The 12,456-nt window shown below is 41.0% G+C and overlaps 1 protein-coding gene across 1 annotated transcript in view; it reads left to right on the top strand.

Moving 5' to 3' along the window:
- Positions 1-12,456, top strand: part of NEK10 (NIMA related kinase 10) — a 147,070-nt gene that overhangs the window by 3,013 nt on the left and 131,601 nt on the right. The window lies entirely within an intron of this gene.

Genomic DNA, 12,456 nt, shown 5'->3' with positions numbered 1-12,456 from the left:
TTATTCAGTGAAAAAAAGAAATGAAGTATGACAGTGTGAAAAGACATGAAGAAACCTCAAGTGGGTATAATTAAATGAAAGAACCCAATCTGAAAAGGCTATATACTATATTATTTCATCAATATGACCTTCTGGAAAAGACAAAACAATGGAGACAGTAAAAAGATCAGTGGTTGCCAGAGGGTGGGGGACTAGGGGAGGGGGGAAATGAATAGGTAGAGAATGAAAGGTTTTTAGGGCAGCAAAAATACCTTATCTATAATAATAAAAGCCTAATATGCTAATTAGACCAGATGTCCTTCTGGACAAAGCTGGGGCTGCAGCTGCGGGATCGAAGAAGCCACCGTGGCTGTGAGGGAGGGATCCAGGCCACCACCCACGGCTGCAAAGGCCTACTCTTGCACAAATTTCGTGCATCGGGCCTCTAGTGATATTATAACGATGAATACATTATACATTTGTCTAAACTCATAGAATGTACAACACCAAGAATTACTTAACTTTTCAGTGCCTCGGTTTCTTCATCTGTTAAGTGGGAGATACAACACTATCTACCTCTTAGGATTGTCTTGAGGATTAAATGAATACGTCACAGTGCTTATAAAAGTGAGCCCTAAAGAATATTAGCTTTAAACAATTAAAATGAAGACTGTGACATTGAAAATAAAACTTTTTTTCATTTTATGTCTAGCATTTGTCACCAATGGATCTCAGTCAGTGAATCTAGTCAAATGATTTAAAATAAGCATGATAAGTTCTCCAAATTGAATAGTAATATTGCCAATGATAATATTTACAATAGCTATCATAATAACTTATATTTCTATAGCCATCACCAGTTTTAAAGGGGCTTCCCTTTATTTAGTTCTAACCACCACCTTATAAAGGGGATGTGGTTAATTCTATTTTTGGTAAATGCCGAAACTGATAATCAAAGAGGTCAGGGTCTTTCTGAGGTCACTCAGCGGGCAAGTGGAAAGCAGTTCTCCGCAATCACCTTCGCTGCTTTTGGCTGCATTCCAGCCGTGTCCCCGGAAGAATTCACATTCCCAAACCTTTACCCTCTTGTCAGTGGAGACCACGGAATTCATTTAATGTGCAGGTGTATGTTGTACTTGATGTAGATATGAACATCCATCTTTCCTTTAGGAAATGTTACTGTCCCTTTCATATATACTAGAGCTAGTCCATATTTAACATGGATATTGTAAATAAAATATAGAGAGATTTTTGTCTAACCAACATTCTGTAGTAACTTGATACTGATCAACTGGGGCAAACTTATTTCGTGATAGTTTTTTTCATTATCTTTTTTCTCCATGTCTAAACAATGATACTCCAGTTCTACTTGGAGCTTCCAAGTCATATTTCACGGGATTTGTTCGTTCATTCATTCATTCAGCAATCATTTATTGAATTTGTTGTTTGTTCTAACTAGTAGTGCTGTCCTGCAAGCTCAGGATGAACAAGCTAACTATCATTTCTATTCGTGACTAGTTTACAGTAGACTAAGGAGCAGACATGCATATTTATTCAATTATTGCCTGAATCTTCTCCTTTATTAAGAGCTGCAAGGCAGTGCCGGGTGGGGCTGTGACTATATCAAGGAGGTCAGCAAAAATTTCCTTAAAGAGTGGATACTCGAGCCCTGGCTGGTTTGGCTCAGTGGCTAGAGCATCGGCCTGCAGACTGAAGGGTCCCAGGTTCGATTCCAGTCAAGGGCATATACCTGGGTTGCAGGCACATCCCCACTGGGGGATGTGCAGGAGGCAGCTGATCAATGTTTCTCTCTCATTGATGTTTCTAGCTCTCTATCCCTCTGTAAAAAATCAATAAAATACATTAAAAAAAAAAAAAGAATGGATACTCGAGTTGAGACATGAATGATGGATGAGCCTTCCAGGCCTTTCTGTACCAATCTGACCCTTATATCCAAGAGTTAAAGTCCTGAGGCATAGAGGAGAAGCAGGTCTGGGACAAGGATTCAGGGCCTTGTATGAGTGGAGCTGGCTAGAGGGTCAGAGGCATCATCTCATGAAACACCTCATAGGCCTTGATAATTTTTGTTTTTATCCTAAGAGACATGGAAGCTCATGAAGGCTTAATTGGTCAAATTTGTATCACATAAGGGGTGCTTTCGTTGCTGTGTGGAGAATGGATTTTTTGTCTTTGGGAGGAGGGAGAAGTTGGAAGTGGAGGGACCATTTAAGAAGTGAGTACTGTAGTTCAGGTGGTGATGTAGACTACGGTGTTGGCAGTGAGCATGGAGAGACGTGAACAGACTGGAGCCATGTTGAGTAAGACAAGAGTCAGGATTTAGTGATCAAATGTCAAGGGGGAGAGGAGGAAGGCAGTGTCATTTGCCTTTATTTGAGACTATTTTGTCCCATAAGTTGGCTGTAGTCTTGGAGGTCACCGCTCATTCATGTACCCATTATTCACTTCTTTCCAGATTCCTCAGCTCCAATTCAACTCATCTACTCGCCATATCTCTAAACCACTCTCAGGATCTAGCCTCCAAACCTCTGGTTCACTCTCCTGGAGTATTCTTCACCCACCCTACCTATTCTTCAGGTCCCCAGGGTTCATGAGCCTTTCCATAGCTCTTCAGCCCACAGTGATCTTTCTTTCCCTCGAATTCATTCAATTTGTAATCTCCTATGGACATTCATTTTCTCTGCTTTCTGACATTTCTAGTGTTTTAATTTAATCCCTTGCTTTAGGCCGAACTGTTAAAAAAAAAAAAAAAAAGACAACATTTTTCGTATTAACTACATATTTACGGCCCCCCCCCCCCCCCACACACACACACACACTGGATTGTGGATGGATTTTTTTGGTAGTGCTCAGGAGTCTCTTCTGCACAGAGCAGAGTAAATAATAAAGTGCACTTAGAATGGAATGTTATTAGGGGAAATATTATTTTATTTTATGGCTCAGAAAGTACTTCTGGTTTCTTGCAGTCCTGCCAATTGTTGTGAACATCAGTGTGTTTACCCGGTGTTCCATCACCCTTAGAAGGTCTAGGGCTGAGTCCATACTCACTGATTACTAATTCATGACTCACTTATTATCATGACTTATTCCCATGATGGTTAACTTTTGGGGGCAGACATTTGGGATCATGTCTTATTCAGTGTAGTCGCCTCAATACCTGGCATATTCGAGGAGATCATAATTATTTCTTAAAGGAACGAATGAATATCATTTTCATAGTTCTCTCTCACATAAAAACAGGGAATTGAATGTAATTTTGCTGTGTTTGGGGCTAATGAGAAAAGGGAAATTTGGTGTGCTGCTTTAGTTATTTTCATTGACTGGCTAATAGAAACTCTTCCTTCATATCACCTGGACCTTTTCTCTCATTTATTTATTTATGTTAATATATTTTTATTGTTTTCAGAGAGGAAGGGAGAGGGAGAGAGAGATAGAAACATCAATGATGAGAGAGAAACATTGATCAGCTGCCTCCTGCATGCCCCTTACTGGGGAAGGAGCCCACAATCAAGGCAGATGCTCTGACCGGGAATTGAACCATGACCTCCTGGTTCATAGCTTGATGCTCAACCACTGGGCAACACTGGCCGGGCAATGGACCTATTTTTCCTTTTTAATATCACTACTTAATATATGGGCCTCAGGTTCATTTGTCCTAACACAGGCACATGCTAAGCTCTGTCATGCGTGGACTTGGGTTAGCAGCCACACAGACTCGAACACAGACATAACACAGATAACATTATGCAGTGACTGTTGAGGGGATTCATAGAAATTGCATTCATATCTTCAAGTATTTCCCTGTATCACAAAATATATGAGTTTGCATGGGAATAAAGCTTGAAAATAAGAAAATTGTAATGGCATTTTTTGCTGCATATTCTATTTGATTTTGGAGCAGCATTCTCAGACCAACTTGGGTAGCTATTAGCCAGAGGAAAATGAAGGTAAACTTTTAAAGGAGTATCTAACATATAGCCTCTGGTCAATAAATATTTGTGGGAGTGAGCGGGAGACAATCCGAATACTGTACTATCAGAATGTTTGATTCTTTTAGCCTCCAAGTGCTTATTTAAATGAAAAATAGAAAATTGTTTACAGTATAAACTCTTTGCACAAGGAAGGTGTCAAGTCTGTTGACTCAGGAGCAAGGCCATGATGATACTTGCCCTTAGCTGGCAAGGCGCTCCTGCCAATGGAGGTTCTGTAGCAACTGGGTCTTTGTTTTCTACTCTGATGGTGATATTACTGAACACCACCTACCTATTTCACATGAGTGAACCGGGATGAGTGAATGGATGTTTGTAAGCACTCCAGGGTCCAGGAGGTGAAGTTATGCAAGCATCAATTCTTATTATATCACTCTTGGCCCTCGGCTAAGGGCCAAAGTCAACAAACCCCCCCTTTCCCATCTACCCCAGAGTTTGCCATTAACATTTAGGCCCTGCAGGTGAACTGGGCTTTATTCTCCTTCTACTCCCAGGTACATTTTACCTCTTTGGGTCACATGAAAGACGGGTTAAATGAAAGACGTTGAATCAAGACCTGCAACTGATGACCTGTATATCTGCTTTGTGTGTCCCGTGAAAGTGTTTCAATTTGTTTAGCTTCATTTTTAATGTGATTTTGAGTCCCGTTAGGGAAGGTATGTCTTCTCAGGTTTGACTGAAGCCCTGCCACTCTCTGTCATCTACTCTACATCTGTCATGCATTTATCTTCTGTTTCTAGGCGTTGAAGGTGTTAGACCCCTGATACTAGATGTGCTCTAAGGTTCTTCCTTATAGTAACTGCCTCTGTTCTGCTAGCTCCACGCATAGTTTATTGAAGAACAATAACAATGTTATGTAAGGGATAAAATCCAGCCTACAGTTTAGAGCAGGGGTGGGCAAACTTTTTGACTCGAGGGCCACAATGGGTTCTTAAACTGGACCGGAGGGCCGGAACAAAAGCATGGATGGAGTGTTTGTGTGAACTAATATAAATTCAAAGTAAACATCATTACATAAAAGGGTACGGTCTTTCTTTTCAATAGTTTTATTCATTTAAAACGGGCCGGATCTGGCCCACGGGCCGTAGTTTGCCCACGGCTGGTTTAGAGACTTCCTCTTTGAGCTATAATAGGTATGAATAAGTCATGTTTCTTATAGAAGTTCCTTAATTTTCCTTATCACTTTACTTTTAAAATGTGTATGTGGCACCATCCAAGTGGCTCAGTTGGTTGAAGCATTGTCCTGTACACCAAAAGGTTGTGGGTTCAACCCTGGTTAGGGCGTGTTCAGGAAGCAATGGATTGATGTTTTTCTCTCTTTCCCTTCCCCTTCCTCTCTCTCTAAAAATCAATAAAAACATATCCTCAAGTGAGGATTAACAAAAATAAAAATAAAAGGAAGAGTGTGTGTCTTTTATTTGCCATTAAGTTGTCCAATTTAATGTAACACTTTCTGTGCAGGATACATAGTTTTCTAGCACACACTAATTTGAAAAAGACCAAGTACCTATATCTGTGAGATTAAGTGCAATTATTTCTTTGAAAAAAAAAAAAAAAAAAGAACCCTTCCTCTATTCTCAGAGCACTTTACTTAAATAAACTGCTCAAGTGGCCAACACATTTTTAAGTTTTTTAAAATATAATTTTAGACTCATATGAAAACTATAAAAATAGTACAGTGAGTTTCCATATACCCTTCACTCAGCTTCCCCTAATGTTAGTTAGTATCTTGCAACACTGTGGTACAATTATCAAGATTTGGAAAATAATGTTTAACCAATGCATTTAACACATTTTTTTTGGCTTATTTCTGGTTGCTTCATGTGAGTTATGTCTTAATTTTATCACTTTTTGCAAAGAACCACTATGAAAGGAATTTTAAGAAAAATATATCCACAGTAAAGGAAGTGGAGAAATGATTTTTCATTTTGCAATGCCAGTTAGTTACAGGGCTGGAGGTTCTCTAAGTTTCTTTACTGTTTACTTGAGCACAGACAGAACTGTAACTTGTCATCTAGTGGGAAGTTAACCATAATTCATCAATAGAAATAAGGACGCCCTGGTGTTGGTACAAGGAAGTTTCACTTCCTTTTGTGGTAAGGTTCATAGCAGTTTATTTTAGTTCTTTTTCAAAGTAATAAACCCGTTGTGGCCAAAGTGGCAATTACCTTTAGTTATACCAAACTCTCTTACTATAATTACTTTCTAAGTGTTGTCTTTTTTAACCATTAGCAAATATAGTAAATAAAATAAGGTGGAACCCTAAGTGATTAGAAGGAAAAGGAGGCATTGTGGGGTTTGAAGTATTTCCATAATGAATCAAATGACTTTGTAAAGATGAGGCATTTGAGGATATTTGGAGCAGCCAAGAAAACTGTGGGATAAAAAAATTTCCAGGTAGAAAATCTGAAAACCGTATCACAAACATCATGATATGTAGTGTCGTGCGTTTAAATTGTACAGTTTAGATTAATTACACTCAAAAAGGTGATTTAACCATGGCTTGGATATCTTTCTCTGTCATATGTGTTTATCCTGCCATTACCAAGCGATTGAAAGCAAACTAGCTGTGTGTCTCTGGGGACTTCTTTTAGAATTAACGCACATTTCAGGTGACAGTAGAAGATAGGAATTACATTTGTTTCTTTTTTTTAATGGATTAAAAAATTCATCAGAATTGCGGTGATTTCTATGTTTTACTGGGGCTGTAAACACCAAACCCATGTGTCTTTCCTGTGATGTATGGAAAGATATTATCTATCCCACGGGAGATAGGATTTGGTTCCTAGGACTGAGGTACCAAGGAGAAATACCAAAAGTTTCTATTGTTAAAGTAATATGCATTTGGATTTTACATATACATTTACATATAAATTTACATATAAAAATGTACTTCTTTTTTTTTTTTCCAGAACACACACACACACCATTTCATCTTTTCCATTTAGAATCAAATGAAAGTCGATGTGAGCACAGTGTTTGTGTAGCAAGTATTGTAATCTCTTTGGCCTCATCTCATCTATAAAATAAATGATAGAAAATGAGTGGGTTTCTAATTGTAATTTTAGCAGAAGAACTCTTTTTGCAAATGAAACTGTACACAGAACCCCCAGAGAAGCAGGACTTGCTAGGGTTCATGCAAGTGGGGAGTCCATGCTCAGCCCTACTTGACCACACCTCTCCCCTCCCAGGCTCACTCACGCCCTCTTATGGTTGTCCTGGGATTGACAATACTCAGGCTGTATACTTGGGGTAGTGGTTCTCAGAGAACCATCTAGGGTTGCTATGAAAACAGTATTGTTATTTGAAAAGAAAGACTTCAGTTGTCTAGGCCATTGTTATTTAGGTGGTCTCCAAAGTGGTATGTTACTGTCCATGAGGAGAGTGTTTAGAGATGTTTACAGCAATTTAACATTGCCACAACAATCCCCCCCCCCCGCCCCCATTGACCTAATCTGGCCCATCCCCACCCTCTACCCCCAGACCTTCACCACACTATTGTTTGTGTCCATGGGTTATGCATATATGCATGCAAGTTCTTTGGTTAATCTCTTCCCACCCACCTACCCTCTCCTACCTTCCCGCTGAGGAGAGATTTTTAAAAATACTCACCCAAGGATAGGCATTTATTGAATTGTTAGAGAGAGAGCAAGAGAGAGAAACATCAATGTAACAGAGAAACATTGTTCGGTTGCCTCCTGTATGTGCCCTGACCAGGAATCAAACCTACAACCAACGGAGCCACACCAGATAGGGAGAGATTTTTGAACTAAAATAATGACACAGGTTTTAAAAAAATATTTTTTTATCCACTTGTTAATTTTTATTTAATTAATACAGGGTGGGGAAAAGTAAGTTTATAGGGAAAATAACATAACAATTAAGAAATAGTAATACCAGAATAAACTCTGTTTCGTGTACTCACAACTGTAAAATCTTCTTTTGCCCCACCCTGCTCATTGTTTGCCTCTCAGGTGTCTGGTGACTAAGGGAGGGCCAGTCCCTGGTCTTATGGGGTGACCAGGCAATTGCAATAGTTCATGCATAAGTTTGCAATGTAGGGAGTACAGGCTTCCCTGGGGCACTGAGAAGGAGCACCAGGTTGGGGGGCCCTAATTCTAAAATTAAATAATTGTTAAAAAGCAAATAATTCACAAACTGGTAAAAAAGACCTTAAGCCACTTTCTACAGATTCTGACAAGTATTTTTGTTTCTATACTGTGTCGTGCACTGTTCTAAGTGCTGTTCTGTGTGCTGGGGACATATTTGTGGATAAAACAGACGCAATCTCTGTCACACAGGGCTTAGGATCTTGTGCAAGGAAACCAATAAATGGACAAGAGGGTTTCCGATGTTGATGAGCTCCAGAAGGAAATCAGACACAGGGGTTTGTAAAATGGGTGTGTGGGAGTGGATATGTTGTAGAGATTGGTCAGGGGAACCCTCACTGAGGAGGGTACATGTGAGCTGAGACCTGAATGACACGAGAGAGCCTGCTGGAGAACATGAGAGGGGAACAGCGAGTGGCAAGTGCCCAGGCTTTCAGGCAGGAATGATGCTGGGAGAAAGCCAGCATGGCTGCTGTGGAGTAAGCGAGAGGGAAAGGAGAGGATAGAAGAGCTCCGAGGTGAAAGTCATGGTTAGAAGCCAAGTGCAGCAGGGAAGGCCACAGGAAGGTTGTAAACTAGAGTGGCAGGATCTGCTTCAAATTTTATTCATTTAGTATTAAAAAATAATTTTATTTTGATTTTAGAGAGAGAGGAAGGGAGATGGATAGAGAGATAGAAACATCCATGAGAGAGACCTCCGGCATGCCTCCCACTGAGGATCGAGCCGAAACCTGGCATGTGCCCTAATTGTGAATCGAACTGGGGACATCTTGGTTCATGGGTCAACACTCATTCATTGAGCCACACCAGCCAGGCTGATTCACATTTTAAATCAATCCCATGGGCTCCTGCAGATAGAGAGGAGCAAGAGTGGAAATAGAGACTAGTGAGGTGGTGGTGACAGTGGTCCAGGCAAGCGCTGCAGTGGCTCGGAGTACAGAGCAATAGCAGTGGGAGTGGAGACGAGGGAAAGCTGACTGACTGGTCCCGGTGGTGGCTGGAATGTGGGAGGTAAAGGAGAGGGATGGAGAACATTGTCTAGACTAGCTGGGTGGTGCCAGTAACTAGGTGATGGCCCTATGGTCCGGGGGTGGGGTTCCAGAGTTTTGTTTGGGGTGCATTAAATTTGGGCTGCTGTGCGTCGAGGAGCTCAGGATGGGGTTTGGGCTGACCGTATACATTTGGAATTAGAAAGCCATGGGACTGCCAGAGATCCCTTAGGGAGAAGCAGGTAGAGAGGAGAGGAGAGGAGGGGAAGAGAAGGGGAAGAGGAGGGGAAGAGAAGGGGAAGAGAAGGGGAAGAGAAGGGGAAGAGAAGGGGAAGAGAAGAGAAGAGAAGAGAAGAGAAGAGAAGAGAAGAGAAGAGAAGAGAAGAGAAGAGAAGAGAAGAGAAGAGGGCCAGAGACCAAGCTGACTGCTAGGCCATAAGGTCATGCTAGCATCTGGAGAGGTCAAGCCATGGAGCAGGGACATGTGACTCATTAGCTGAGAGCAACTGCAGGAAGCTCGGGCTCAGCCTGGAGCCACAGTAAAGATTCTTGTTCCCTCATCACCCACAGCTCCTCCACTGGAGTCGGTGATCCCAGTGGACAACGTGGGCATTTCCACCCATAGCCTCTTCCATCCCTTATGCCTGTTTGTTTGTCCTGGGTATTGGCTTCAATGTTCCTTTTTTGGGGGACTCCCCCCAAGCTATCAGAGGCTCCTTGGTCCGCAGACAGGAGTGCCTGGGAGAGATGACCTCTCTTGGTGGCCCCTAAGCAGTGACTGAAGACGACAGGAGCAGGAAAGCCTGGCTCCCTTCCCTCTGCCTTAGACAGTTCTGAGGCAGAGCCTGTACCCTGCAGAGTTCTCCTGGGAATCAGGCTGAAGCTACCCTCTGGAGAGCTTTTCTCTTAGCGAGCATCCTTGCTGGACCTGTCTTGGTAACACTTTCTCACTAAGCTGTCTCCTCTGGGCAACTTGACTGAAGCTCTGAACGGCTCTCCCCGCCACCAAGCCTGCCCCCTTGTTCCCGGCCCCATTCTGAGATTATAACCACTGGTATAGTGTCATCATTAAAAAAAATAGTAATAATACAATTAGAGGACATATTTTAAAGCTTTCCCAAATTCTCAGTTATTATTTTTTGGAATAGTTTATATATTAACAGCCATCAAGTGGAAAGGATTTTTTTTTTTTATCATCATAAAGTCAATTGTCTGTTTCTACTGATTCTGATGGATTTGTTTACTGTTCAATTAAGTGAGACATTTCCAGGGAGTTATTTCTTTTCACTCTTCCGGCTCAGAGAGTAAATGCGAATCTTAAAACTGATAAAATGATCAGCTGATTATTTCCTGTTCACATACCGGGTCAATGACATTACGGAGATTAAGCAGGGGAGTAAGGTAGGTGTTTAGCAGGATTTGCCTGCCTTGGATATGATCTCTGGCAGAAGAAGCCGCGAGCTTTTCCACCCATTTTCATGTGCTAATCTCTGTAGCTTTCATTCCCTACTTGTAAGACAGTCTGCAGCTGTGGTCTGAGCAGGACTGGGAAGCCAAAGGGCCAGCGTGTCTATGTGGAATTTTCCCTCTGTCATTGAGGGCAAAGTAAAATTAGATTTTATTTATCTTGACTGGATTTCCATTTATTTTAGAACTTCTGGGGGTATTTTAATATCTGTCTATAAAAAGCACTTGGATCTTTTAAGGAATAATTTAAAAAAAATTTTTTTTATTTCAGAGAGGAAGAGAGAGAGGGAGAGAGATAGAAACATCAGTGATGAGAGAGAATCATGGATTAGCTGTCTCCTGCATGTCCCCCACTGGGGATAGAGCCTGCAACCAGGGCATGTGCCCTGACTGGGAATAGAATCATGATCTCCTGGTTCATAGGTCGACACTCAACCACTGAGCCACACCGGCCGGGCTTAAAGAATAATTTACATATCATACATTCTTCCTCTCTTCCACCCCCCTCCCTCTTGCCTTTCTTTCCTCCTTTCCTTTCCTTTCCTTTCCTTTCCTTTCCTTTCCTTTCCTTTCCTTTCCTTTCCTTTCCTTTCCTTTCCTTTCCTTTCCTTTCCTTTCCTTTCCTTTCCTTCTTTTCTTTTCTCCCTCCCTTCTACTCTCCCTTCATTCCCTCTTTCCTTCCTCCCTGCCTTCCTTTCTTTTTTCCTTTCTTTCTGAGTAAAGCCAATGCTAATTCAAATCTGTAGCTGAATATCATACAAAACATATTTTAAACTTCCCAAGTGGGTTTTTCTTTGCTTGTGGTAGAATCACAAAATTGTGATAGCCTCTTTTACCTTTAACAGTTTTCTGTCTGAGATTAGACATAGTAAACACATATTTGTTAAATGGATGAGTCCATAGTGTTATGTCCTAGGCACAATCCTAAAATATCAGCGATGTGTTTTTCTTGGTGTGCATCTGTGATGAGAGGCTTGGCCTCCAGCTGTTAATTTCAGCTCAACTCTTTGTCACAAATATGACAACTATATTGGGAAAATAATTTTTAATTCCTTAAACTGTCTGTACATATCACAAAATTAAATTTTACTAGACTCTGTTGGAACACCCATTGGCAATTCTTTTTGCCTCTAAATACTTCTGAAGCACTTGGATGCTGATCATTGATTTCATAATACATTGAGGCATGCAGTTATAAGACAGTAATACATGCTTTTTCATGCCTAAAAAACACACTGTGAAGTCAAGCTATGGCATTGAGGCACAGTGGAAACATTTGCATCCAGTCAAATTAAACTAATAGTATACTTAATTTTGCATTTGTTATAGAGTTGAAAGTCTGGGTATCTTCAACTTCCTTTTTGTTTCTATTCTGGAAACTAAAACAATTGAATGAGAAATTTGTTAAGGGTAAAAAAGCAAACAAATAAATTGTTCTGCCCATTTGTGAACTGGTATTTTGAGTGGGGGTGGGAAATAGTACTAAAGTTGATCCTGGAAAGTTGACAGTGACCACAAAGCTCAATTCAGAAGACTGAAATGCCTATTGGGTTGTATTTTAAGGTGCACTCTCCCACTTGTTAAAAGAATAAAATTCAACTGAGTAAATTTTAAAACTTTTTATTGGCTTTATTCAGCAGTTTATAACTTGGGCAGCAGCATCCAATCTAGCAGATAGAAAGGAGCTTTGAGTTGCTGTACAAACAGAAAGACTTTTAGAGGCAGAACGGAGCAGGAATGAGGAAGTTGTACTGGCAGAAAGCAGGCCGGCTGCTGCAAGGTTGCTTTACCGAAAGGGGATGGTTAGGAGTTTGTCAGGTAGATTACCTAACTAATGCTGGCTTAAGTTTCCACTTCTGGGCGAGCTGAAACGGTAATTAAGTCTTGGTTCAGTAACGTGGGGCT

The sequence above is a fragment of the Myotis daubentonii genome, chromosome 14, assembly GCF_963259705.1.
Source record: "Myotis daubentonii chromosome 14, mMyoDau2.1, whole genome shotgun sequence".
Taxonomy (NCBI): domain Eukaryota; kingdom Metazoa; phylum Chordata; class Mammalia; order Chiroptera; family Vespertilionidae; genus Myotis; species Myotis daubentonii.
The sequence above is the reverse complement of the archived record's forward strand: the minus strand, read 5'-3'. Positions and strand labels throughout refer to the sequence as shown.